This window comes from Mus musculus, chromosome 7 (assembly GCF_000001635.26).
Source record: "Mus musculus strain C57BL/6J chromosome 7, GRCm38.p6 C57BL/6J".
Classification (NCBI taxonomy): Eukaryota; Metazoa; Chordata; class Mammalia; order Rodentia; family Muridae; genus Mus; species Mus musculus.
The window spans coordinates 122554111-122566786 of record NC_000073.6 but is presented as its reverse complement, the minus strand read 5'-3'; the positions used below and the strand labels follow the sequence as shown (position 1 = coordinate 122566786).

Here is a 12676-nt window from a genome sequence, read left to right as displayed (position 1 = left end):
TAAGATGGAGGTGGGGTTTTCTGCTCTCTGATTGCCAAGAAAGCTGGAGAGAAGAACACAGGGAACAGCAAGGTGATCCTGATTGGGTGCAAGGGAGCAGAAGGACCAGAGACGGGAGGAGAACCTGCTAAAAGAGAGGCCAAAATGTCCCATCACACCCAGATGAAGCTTCATTCACAGTCCAGGGCCCCCCTGTTTGTCATCAGTGGAGAAACCAGAAGTGACAGCATCCAGGACTAGGGGACAGCGACACCACCGAGCCACCTCTCCTGTTCTCGTGTGCCTCTCCCACATATTTTTTTCTTAATACCTAAACTGACACTTGCTAACTGTTTTTAAGAATCTAGTCACTGCCAGGCACATCCCAGACACTTAGTTAATGCTTCCACGGGAGACAAAGATAGCGAAAGTCAAAATGCAAATCATTAGCCATAGAACTAGCAATGGCCAGGGCCACATTTCCCCCGTGTTCCTGAAGTGGAAATAAATCTCTTATTAATTGCATTGAGCATGTCCTGGAGCTTCCAGAAACTTTAATACCAGTGCGGAGGGAGGGTGTGGGTTGTTTGCCCAGCTGTCCCTGCGTCTCCAGGGTGAGGATTCCACCCAGATTGGAAGGATGTGTTGAAGTAACGTTCTTATCAAATTCCAAGCCACATCTGTTACCCAAGAATCTTCAGGGAGAGATGTGATAAATAGCAGAACTCCAGCGACAGCAAATAAAATAGAGAAAAGCAGCCCCAGGGCTCCCTGGTGGGAAGGAAGCTTGCCTGGTGAACTTTGCTGCCGGAACCCAGTGAGGTGAGGTGTGCCCAGCATCTTGGCCTCTGGTCACAGAGTGGGTAGTGCTCAGCAATGGTGAGTGTGTGGTTGTGAGAGTTAGAATGCCTGGTATATATCCAAGGTAGGCCATAAAGTAACTGTGTGACATTAGGACATTCACTTGGCTTTTCTGAGCCTCGATTTCCTAATCTGTCAAATGGGTGTGCCAAAAAATGCTTCAGTTGGTGTCTGGGGAACCCACTCAGACAGGGCATATAAAATGCAATTTAACTAGCACTGATGGCCACTTAACACAGTCTAGCACAGACAAGAACAAAAAATGAGGTGGCTTCAAACAACAGAAACATAGCCTTTCAGAGTTCTGGAGGCCAGAAGTCCAAAGTCAAGATGCTGGCAGGGTCAGCTGCTATTGAAAACTAAGAAAGAATCTATTCTGTGTCTCTCTCCCAGATTCTGGCAGCTGCCAGCTAGCCTTTGTACTCTTGGCTTGTCGATACACAGATCTCTCCAACTTCCACCCATTTCTTCACAGTGTGTCCTTCCCTGTTGTCCTGTGTCTGTGTCCCAATGTTCTTACAAGGACACATTACATTAGGGCCCACTCTAATCTAGAGTGACCCCATCTTAACTCAATGCCATCGCAGAAATCTTCTGTCTGAGGAAGGTCACCTCCACATAGACCAGGGCTAGAATTTGAGGTTGCCTTTTTATTTTTTTTGGTGGTGGTGGTGGTGGTGGTTGTTGTTAGGATGGTGAAAGGAAGGGCAATGGGTGGGGTTTTAAACGTCTGTCATGTTTCCTGAGAAAAGCTTGGGGGATAACTAGCCCTTGAACCAGGCTCCTGTGGTTGCTTTTCACCAGCTCTGCTCCCAGTCTCCTTACCCCTGAGCTCCCGGCTCACCAGACACTCCACACAGCCAAATGATGCCTGGAAAGCTCATGGCGGCTCAAACACAGAGATCACCACAGTTTTGGTTAGGTTTACAGGCCACGGTGCTTTAGATTCCTACCTCTAGGGATCTGCTGAGACTGTAGGTGCATGCTGCTATGCCTGGCTTTTGAGTAGGTTCCAGGGACTAGAACTCAGGTCCTCAGGCTTGTACAGCAGGCACCACTCTACCCACGGAGCTCTCTCCCCATTCCCTTCAGTGGAGCTTTTCGCAGCAGGCACTGAACTGATTGCCTGCCGCATCTTTTCTTTCTGTGAGGTCAGACAGTTTGCTGTCGCTCAGACTCCTAACACCCAGCACACAGTCAACAGTGAACCAATATTTGTTCACTAATTGAGGTAACGGATCTGAGCGAGGAAAAGCAGCTACAATGCCCTAGATCTAGGTCACCTGCTCAGGGCTTCAAGTGCTCAGAACTTGGAATTGCTTGAAGTATGTAGATGACTTCACTCAACCCATATTTCCCAAAGAACTTGAGAGACTATTCAAGATTATATAACATAAGCAAGTGAATTGTATGGCCCATACACATACCTCAACACAGATGGTTATAAATGATTAGACACTACGTAGCCTACACCTATGTCTGTGTGTTTTCATATGAGTGTGTGTATATAGTATATATTCTCAATACATTATTTTGCCTTCCTTTTCTTCTCCCTCTCCCTTCTTCACCTACTTTTCACCTTTCTTCTCTCTCTTCCCTCCCTCTCTCCTCATCTCTTTTCTAGAAGCCAATACTTCCAGGAATACACAAAATCTAATAACATTGGTATTGTCTATAGGGAAACAGATGTGGTTTTCAAGCAGAAAAGCATGCTCTTCCTGGAGCTTGGGTCTGAAGACAATTCCTTCCTTCCTTGCACAGAGCTGAGTATATGCAGAGGTACAGTGAATGGTGTCCTTGCCATCATCCCCACAGCGGGTCAGAGGTGCGGGAGCAATGCACACAGCAGCATCAGAGGCCGAGAGCTAGCCGTGCTGGCTGTTTCATGTCAACTTGACACAAGCTAGGGTTACCTGAGGGAAGTGGGACCTAAATTTTAAAATTTCCCTCATGATTGCCTTTATTGATGATTGATATGGGAGGGCTGACCCCCATCATCAGTGGTGCAGCCTTGGGGTTGTGGTCTTGAGTGGTCTAAGAGAGCAGGCTGAGCAATCAAGCTGTGGAGAGCAAGCTGGTCAGCAGCTTTCCTCCCTAGTCTCTGCATCCGTTTCTGCCTCCAGGTTTCTGCCTTTTGAGTTTCTCTCCTGACTCCCCTCGGTGGTAGAGTGTGACCTGAGAACTGTAAGCCAAAATAAACCCTTTCCTCCCCAAGTTGCTATTAGTCCTGGTGTTTTATCACAGCAATAGAACCTCTAAGACATTACCAAGCACAGATGGAGAAAGGTTTCGACCTGATGACTTTTGCTGGTACAGAAGCATCTAAAATGAACAAAAAAAGATGCTGGGAGTCAGGGTCCCCAAATTCTATTGAGAGGGGAAATGAGTCAAGAGTCAGGCTGAAGTTCCTGTGCCTACGGTGTAGACCCCACAGGGTCCTGGGCCTACAGTGGAGACCCCACAGGGTCCTGGGCCTACAGTGGAGACCCCACAGGGTCCTGTGCCTACGGTGTAGACCCCACAGGGTCCTGTGCCTACAGTGTAGACCCCACAGGGAAGCTGTGACACTTGTGCCCCATGTCCCCTATCATAAATCCACTAAGTGACAGACTTATGGCAAGGTTAGGAGCAAGAACGGGACATCATCTTAGGACTGTTCTCTGGACTGTTCTCTTGTGTCCACAGAACACTCTGGAAAGGAGCACCTGGCTGCTGAGAGGTTAGTGTGGAAATTGTGACTGCCTTCTCCTTTGATTGAGCCTGGCACAGAACCAAGGGACCCAATCTTGGGAGCTTGCGAAAGTATTTTAATGTTTTCAAAACCACAAGAGGAGAAACTCTGAGGTGTGGTGTTGAGGCAAATATTCTAATAGGCAGTGTTAATGTATTTGTTTTATACCAATGCAATCATAAGATTCAATTTTTAGCTCTTTTCCATGGAAAGAGGAAAACTATGCATATGCCACCATGGACCTCTGGTAGCCATTTTGAAAATGCCAGTTCAGAATGAGGAGTGCTGCAGCTGCGACCCTGGTATTCAGGCTTTGCATTGCTTGCTTGCAAGAGCTACTGAGTCTTCGCACTGCACATCAGAAGTCTCTGCAGGGCTTTTCAGAGCTGACAGTTGGGCCACATTCCAGACCAATTAAATCATATCCTTCTAAATATTTGGGTGCTTTCTGTGAGAGGCCGGTGGCGGGGGAAATGACAGGGAGGTGAGCTGGCTAAGTCCACCAGGATGTGGATAAAGGTCAGGATCTTAAATGTGGGCCAAACACTGGCCAGTTGCTCTCCCAAGGACACCCAGTCACTCGGGGACAGAATTTTGAGAAAAATCTAGATGCACCCTGGTTCCAGGATGAAAGCGAACACCAGCATCCTTGTCTTTGCAACATGGTAGGAATCTTAATGATCTCTGGAACAAAAGAATTGAATTACGGTGCTAGTGGAATTTGAGGATCCAGAAGTTTCTATCTAACAAGAACTGAAAAAAAAAAATCACACAGGTACAAGTTTAAGGTCCTGAGTTGTATATTCCAATTCTTTCTTTGATAAGTGTTTCTCTCTGTATTGTTGGGAAAGTTAGTTCAATTTCTTTGTCTCTGTTTCATCATCTAATAGAGAAACATAATGATATATTTTTCCTGGCAAGGTTATACTGAAACCAAATGACATAACACAAGTAAAGACCTATATTTTGCACCAAGCAAGCTATGGTTATTAAAGCAAAAAAACAAAAACAAAAAAAAAAACAAAAAAAACCCCACTTATAGAGAACAAAAAGAGAGTTCAAATTCCTTTCCTGTATATAAAAGATTCTTTCCCACATTCTCCATATATGTGAGAAAGGCAGAACATGAATTGAAAAGGTAGAATTACTATTGTTGTAAAATATGCTCCAGGAGATCTTACACAAGACCCAGTATAAAAGGCATGGCCACTAAGAGAAACCTATATCCCCTCTAGGGAATCATAAAAGGGTCTTCTAGAATGTGTGCGCTTAGTCAGTAGCCAACAGAGCTTTCCTGTGGAATTGGTCTGCAAATCATCTACTAATGTCTAAAATTCTAGTGGAGAGCAAGAAACTATATCCCTTAATGTCCAGGCCTCTCAAATGCATGCTGTCAGCCATGTAGACTTATCAAAATCCTCCTTTAGACTAGATCTTCAGACTAATGACAAAGAGGGAGGCTTAAACAACCTCATCCTTTGTGGTGGTCAGCTTTGTCAATGTGACGTAAAATAGAATCACCTGGTTAAATGATATGGTAAGACACAGTTCAGAGTGGGCGGCACCATTCCCTAGGTAAGAGGACCTGAACTGTCTAAGAGTAGGGAAATCCAGCTGGGCTCAAGGAAGCAAGTGACCAAGCAAGCACACATGCATGCATGCATTGTTGCTCTCTCTTCCAGACTGTGGGTGTTATGTGAACAACTTTCCCAAGCTCTCACTGCTGACTTTCCTGCAGTGATGGATGGTAACTTGGAATTGTAAGCTAAAATAAGCCTCTTCTCCCCTGAATTGCTTTTTGTTAATCTATTTTATCACAGCAACAGAAATGAAACTAGAACACCCTTTATAACCAAAGACTTGGGGTAGAAGGAAAAACTTATGCCAGCTGGGATTCTCTTTCAACATGTTATCTGTGGGGATAAGACACTGACAGAAACCAAAGACTCGCAGAGCCATGGTGATGATTCAGTGATGTATAGTTTGTGAAGAGTGTCATGGAGAGTACGAACTCAGGGTGACGCTGACTTTATCATACTTATGAATTCTTAATTTATGAGGCCCTCCCATTCTCGGCTTCACTCAGTGTGAAGACGTCTGAGATGCTCTACACTACCTTGAGGTCCTCCAATTCTGATCCATCAAGGCTTATTCGTTTGGCTGAGATATGGATTGAATTTTCTAAGTATATGTGCGCCCTTATGTGTTCAAATTATATCTGATACGTGACTGCACCCGTTTAATATGAAGTCATGTGGCTCACGGATCTGAGTGTTTGCCTCAGTCAGCAGGAAGGAAGTTAGCAGTCTAGAAATGATTTAGGCCCTTTAATAGCTTGTTTGGAGAAGGTAACCAAACTGGCTTGGCTTACTAAAGCATATCTCAAAGAAAAACTGGAAAGTGGAATAATGAGGAAATACTGTCCACTGGAAGTAGGTGCAGACCTGGGTGGGACTGAATTATTTCTTCCATGCAGTTTTCAAGTCTGCTCAACAAATAGCTGATAGTCGCCGTGCATGGTAAGGTGGGGGACATAAACCAGCCATTCTGTGGTTCTTATGCAAGGCTTCTGCAGATGAAAAAAGTCTCTTAGCTGAGCATGGTGGTGAACGGTACTCGTGAGGCTGAAGCAGGACGAGTTCCACAAATTAAAGGTCAGCCTGAGTCACAAAATGAGACCCTGTCTTAAAGCAGATAAAATTTCTTTATAAAATAAAAATAAATATAAATCTCTTTAATAAAGCATGGGTCTGTGACAGAAATGAGCTGGTTTTCATGCCAGGGGTCAAGGTAGCAGGTGCATCCAGAATTCAACATTTTTATTTCATTATTACTTTTATCGAGTGTGCAATATTTATGTGTGTGCAGATACACATGAACATGTATGTGGAGGCCAGAGGACTGTCTGGGGAGTTAATTCGCAGGAACTGTCCGTTTTCGTTAGTTGGCTTTAGAAGAACACACGTCATCCTTATTTGGCAGGCCTGCTTATATAGACGTCCATGTGAGGAAACATGGAAGGGCTGTGGCACACTGTGTGAGCTCCTCTGGAGGCTACACGGTGACTGTCAGTATCACCACAGTGTCCTCTCTGCAGAAAGTCCAGCTGATGTTCTCTGTGAGATGCTTGCTTTCTACATTTTTTTAAACTTTGTTTTGCTTTATTTTTGAGACACAGTCTCTCTCTATCTCCAGTCCTGGCCAGTCTCAAACTTGTGATCCTTCTGCCTCAGTCTCCAGAATGCTGGAATTATAGACAAAGTCTCACCATGTAGCCCTTGCTGGTCTGAAACTCAATGTGTGGTCAGGATGACCTTAAAATAAATCGTAGAGATCTGCTTGCCTCTGCCTCCTGAATGCTAGAATTAAAGGGCATACTGGTACCTTTTTGTTTTTTGAGACAGGATCTCTGACTGGTCTAGCTCACCAGGGATCCACCTGTCCCTACTTTCCATCTCTCAGATTACAAGTGTACTTCCCCAGACCCAGATTTTTGCCTGATTGCTAGACATGGAACTCGCGTAGTTGAGTTTACAAGGCAAGCACTTTTAGCGACTGCTATCTGTGCAGCCTCTAAACCTTTTTAAACGATGCTGTGATGTCATGCTTTAGGTTTAATCTAGCTGAATTTTTACCCTCTAGACAGACAAAGCTAGAAAATGTGAAGGAAGTTTAGAACTGAGGTCCTTGCTGCCTGGTCATATCTGGCTCCTGCAAATTCATTAAACAAAGGCCACTGTAGAATGGGAGAGACAGCTTCCACTGGCGGTAAGAAAAAGGTAGAGAATGAACAAGAAGACTTAAACCTGAGACTGTTGCCTGTGTTCCTCATGAGGATGCTTGATTGGGTCTAATATGAAAGGCTTAACTGAGTTACAGTAGAAATATATATAAGTATTATCTCTACCCTCGAGGCTACATCACCTCTCATTACTGACATTATTAGGAATGCACGGGTCGGTAATAGTTACTGAAGGTTTCTTTTGAGCTAAAAATAAATGTTAGTTAACTTGGAAGACCTTACACTAAGGGAAACAAGCCAGACACAGAAGGACAAAAACTACAGGCTCTTACAGGGAGTCTAAACATCCTCAAACTACAAAGGAGCTGAGAGAGGTTCTTTGGCGAATGGGGGCAGGGGGAGGGTACGGGCAGTGGGGGGATGGGGAGACGCTTACAACTTCAGTTATAAGGTTTGAGAGATTTAATGTATGCCACATACAAAGTCCTGGAATGTGTTCTTGAAATTTGCTAAGAGAAGCCTTAAGTGTTCTTCTAAGAAAGAAAGAAAAAGAAGGAAACAGAAAGGACTGAGAGTAGAGATGCCTAATAAATAAATAAACTTTGCAACATGTCTGGCTTAGTTATTTCTTTGAGTTGTATGTTAAGCCTGACAAAAGCTAGACGGTTAAAATAGAAGCAGGTTTAATTTGACCGTTTTGTAGATGGTTCTCAGGAAAACAAGCCAGTAATTGATGCCTTTTACCAAAAGACAATGAGACGAAACCCTTAAGGGTCTGTCATTCATTTAAACAATTAGGTGGCACAAAGAAAGCCTGTTTCTTTATAATCAGATCTGCCTTGTTAGCCTAAAACGGCTGTGTTGTTGACATGACAGACCACTGCTGCTGGAGCCTGCTGCTTCTCTGGGGCAGGAGTGGATCACACTGAGTACCATGGATGCTGTGAGGGTCACTGGGTTTCACTCCACTCCCTCTGCTGCATGACTGCAAGTCTCTCACTGCTGGAGCCCCCTATATCTGTATCCCTAAACTGGAGATAATGATAACCCTACCTCATTAGACCATGCTGCAAATTAAATGAGCAACACCAGAAATATTCACATGCACTCCCAGGGCTCAGAAGTAGAGGACAGATTTCTGCAACAGGGCTTTGCGTGGTCAGTACACAATGCACAGCACAACACTGGGGGAGATGGATGAGGTGAAGCAAGCCACGCCTCCTCTAACCCTATGTATCATCCTCATTTGACTATCTCAAGTATCTCCTCTGGGTATTAGATGGTTGCAGACCTCTGGTTTCTGCTATCATGATTTTTGTAGGAAAAGTTAAAGATGTGAGATTAGAACATCGCTGTGAATCTCTGATGTTGTATGAAGGGATGCATGCATGGCAGGAGAGGAAAAATGGAAGCTCCATAGTTGGACTTGAGAGTCCAATTTTCCTGTTTCTCACACACACACCCCCACCTTTGTGGTGTTAAGCATCAAATCCGTCACTCTTGGCATGCCCGTGCAATTGCCTAACTACAGAGCTACATTCCTAGCCCTTGAGTTTTGTGAGTTTTGTGGCCTTGAACTTGTGATCTCTTGAGATCTGGCTTTTCAGACATGTACCACCATGCCTAGATCATTAAACCCTGTGCAGAGTTTTTGATCATGAGCCCCAGGGCCCTTCAGTAATATGGCCTGATTTAATATGTGGTATTGTCCCTTAAAGAATCAGGCAGTGTGTAAAAGAATATATAGGCCAAAAGGAAAGTCTTCCTTTGATCTGTGGGCCAGAGAGGTTAGTTATTCCTACTCTCTTGTTAGAGCCCTTGTCCACACCAAATACACCCGCTCTCAGAAAGTATGTCCTTATTATTCTGCCTGTATGGCTGTCTCTTCCTCTTGGGCACAGGAAAAGAGATCATTAGATTCTCTTTTCTGGCATTTTAGAGTTCCAGAATAGTCTAGGTTTGGGATTTCAACCCAGAAAAGTCTGAAAGAGGCAGTACTGATGCACAGTCAGGGTGGAGGACAGTACTGAATGGAGAGTGACGGGTGAGTTCCCTTGAGGCAGAGACATAGTTGCTGGGCTCTTGTCAAGAACCCATCTTGCCCTGCCTTTGGGTATCTCAGGATGCACAGCTGTGGAACACATCTCTCCTTTTCCCCACTTCCTTTACTCTCCTCTCCCGACTATCTACCTGCAACAGATGAAGCATTAGAAACTTGAAGTTCCTGATAATTTCCCTCAATGTAATTAATTTTGTTGAGGGAAAAAAAGGACCTTATTCTGTTTTGCAATCCACTATCTTCAGAGGACTGAAGCGTCAAGTCAGTCTGTCAAGCAGAGACCTGGGAAATCGGGGAAAAGTGATTTAGAAAGATGAGCCTGCAAGAATTGCACTGCAGTCAGAATTGCATATGGAAGCTTGGGAGCTGAGGGAAAAGACACCATAATTGGGACAGAACTACAGAGCCGGCAGGAAGCCAAGATCAGACAGCAAAGGTTCCCTGGAAGAGGATTAGGAGGACAGGTAGCAGCGACTCTCAGCTCTCTGTGAGCCATATGATAAAGCAGTTTAACATATGGTAGAGGAAGATAGCAAAGAGGGGGAAGAAAGGGGAGCCCTTTTGTCTGCAGGGTTATATAAGCACGTCTAATGTACATATGCATGTGTGTGTGTGTGTGTGTGTGGATACATGCCACTAATGAGATTAAAATTAGGCTCGACTCCCACAGCTGGGGCTCAAAGACTTTAGGAGAGAAGGTCTTTATTACTGCTCGGAACTAATGCCCCTTTAAATCTCCTCAGGACACTTCCTCCTGACAGAATTCAGAGCTGCACCTGCCTCAAGATGCTGCCTCTGGACTGTTCCCCTGTGTCCACAGAGCACTCTAGAGGAGTGCCTGGCTGCTGAGAGGCTAGTGTGAAAATCGGGACTGCCTTCTTTGACTATGCCTTGAGCAGGACCCATCTTGGGAGCTTGTGAAAGTATTTTAGTGTTTTTAAAACCACAGGGGGAGAAACTCTGGGATGTGGGGTTGAGGTCAATATTCTAAAATGCAATGTTAATGTATTTGTCTTTATACCAATGCAATCATAAGATTCAAGTTTTAGCTCTTTTCCGTGGAAAGAGGAAGAATATGCTTATGCCACTATGAACCTCTGGTAGCCATTTTGGAAATGTTATCTCAAAATGAGGAGTGCTGCAGCTGCCTGCGGTCCTGGTACTCAGGAGGCTGAGACAGGAGGAATCTAAGTTTTAAGGTAGCCTGGAGTATACAGTTCCAGGGTAGCCTGGACTACATGGAGGGACTCTGTGCTGAGGAGGAAGAGGAGGAGGAAGAAAGGAAGGAGGAAGGAGGAAGAGGAAGGAAGGGGGAAGTTTAGGGAGATGTATGTACCCCAAAACAGAGAACACTGTTACAAGAAGCAGCTGGAATCATTAAACCAGATTGCAAGTCCTGATTCACCTCCTCCAAGCCACAAACAGCGTTCCAAGATCACATCTTGGCAAAGTCGCCCAGCCTTCTTTACTTATAATTCCCACACAGATACAAGAGAGTTATCATAAAAACTAACTTGCAGAATTGCACTGCCAATTAATACCACATAGAGCATGGCAGTCCATAGCACAATTCTTCCATGGCAATTAGTATCTGTTTAATGACCGTGAGAGATGATAAGGGAGTGTGAATAGAATGGAGGTGGGAGGGGCGGGGCAGAGGTGGGCGGGGCCAGTAGTGAAGAATGAATGGGAGTCAAGACTGAAGAAGAATCAACTGAGCATAGCTGCTCCTGCTAGAGATGCCTCTGAGATCTGGAGGGTCTCACAGTTCTGAAGCCTGCACAGGAGAGGAGAGGGCATAGGAGAAAAGGCAAGCTCATGGGAACTCAAAGAATCCCACTGATGCACACTCGTTCATGGACGAGTAGGTGATCCGGGGACAGGTGGGGTGACCTCCCAACACTGAGGTCAGCAGTTCACAGTGAAAGGAAGGGAAGAAAACTGGCACTTAGGGGGAAGTGAGAAAGCAAGTGGAGAAATTGTTAACCTATTCAAACACATTGGCACCCAAGACCCTGAGACAAGCCAGAATGTGTGAGTTCAGAATCAAGCCATTATGAGCCCCAAATCAAGGCTGGGGGCATAGCACAATAGTAGGACACTTGCCTAACATGTTCAAGGCCCTAAGTTCTATCCTGTCTTAGAGTTTCTGTTGCTGTGAAGAGACAGTGTGACCATGCAACTCTTACAAAGGATAGCATTTAACAAGGGCTTTGGCTTACAGGTTCAGAGGTTTACTCCATTGCCATCGTGACAGGAATCGTGGCAGCAGGCAGGCAGACATGGTACTGGGGAGGTAGCTGGGTGTTCTGCATTGGACGCCCAGGCAGCAGGAAGAGAGTAACTCTGGGCCTGACTTGAGCTTCTGAACCCTCAAAGCCTACCCCTAGTGAATGCTACATCTAATCCAACAAGGCCACACCTCCCAAGATTGCCATTCCCTGTGAGTCTATGGGGGCCATTTTCATCCAAACTACCACATATCCAAAGAGCCACAAATCATGCATTTCTAAATCAAATTTGACACAGTAAGTGACACTTACAACTGTGACTCTACCAAGTTACTCCAGCCTTTTATCCTGTTACTCCTGTTATCTTTGTCCTGTCACCTTTAAGAAGGGGGTGATAGTAGTAGCATCAGAGAACAACTGGTGCTAATCCAAACAAAGCACTCATAAGGTCCTTGCACATTATAAGATCTCAAAGTGATAAGAACACCACCACTATCAGAATTACTACCATCGTCAGTAGAACATAAATCTATAATGGCAAATGCTTCTGTCTGTTTGGTTCACAAACATTGCTGATATATCAAAAGAATACCTGATATACAGTAGGTACTCAATAAACATCCGTTCCCCACTCTTGTAACCGAATCATTAATTATGGGTGTCAGGGGACACTTATAAAAGCAAACAATTATCTCCCTTGCATCGGCCCTCTGCTCTCAAAAGGATGAGAGGGTGGGTGTGGGGGTACATAACTTTAATCCAAGTATTCAGGAAGCAGAGGCAGAGGCAGAGGCAGAGGCAGATGCAAAGGCAGAGGTAAAGGTAGAGGCCATTAGATCTCTGTGAGTTCAAGACCAGCCTACTCTACATAGTGAGTTCCAGGACAGCCAGGGTTATGTGGAAAGACCCTGTCTCAAACAAACACAAAAAGCATGGCCTCTAAATCTGAGTGGTAGATCTGCAGAGTGATGGACAAATCAAGACAGGTATTTCCAAAGACTGCTAACTGGAGGAGCCTCTTTGTTTTGTTCTTTTTGTTTATTTGTTTGTTTTGGTTTGTTTTTTACTAGATA

At 44.8% G+C, this 12676-nt stretch overlaps 1 protein-coding gene across 3 annotated transcripts in view; it reads right to left on the bottom strand.

Moving 5' to 3' along the window:
- Positions 1-12676, bottom strand: part of Prkcb (protein kinase C, beta) — a 345299-nt gene that overhangs the window by 67616 nt on the left and 265007 nt on the right. The window lies entirely within an intron of this gene.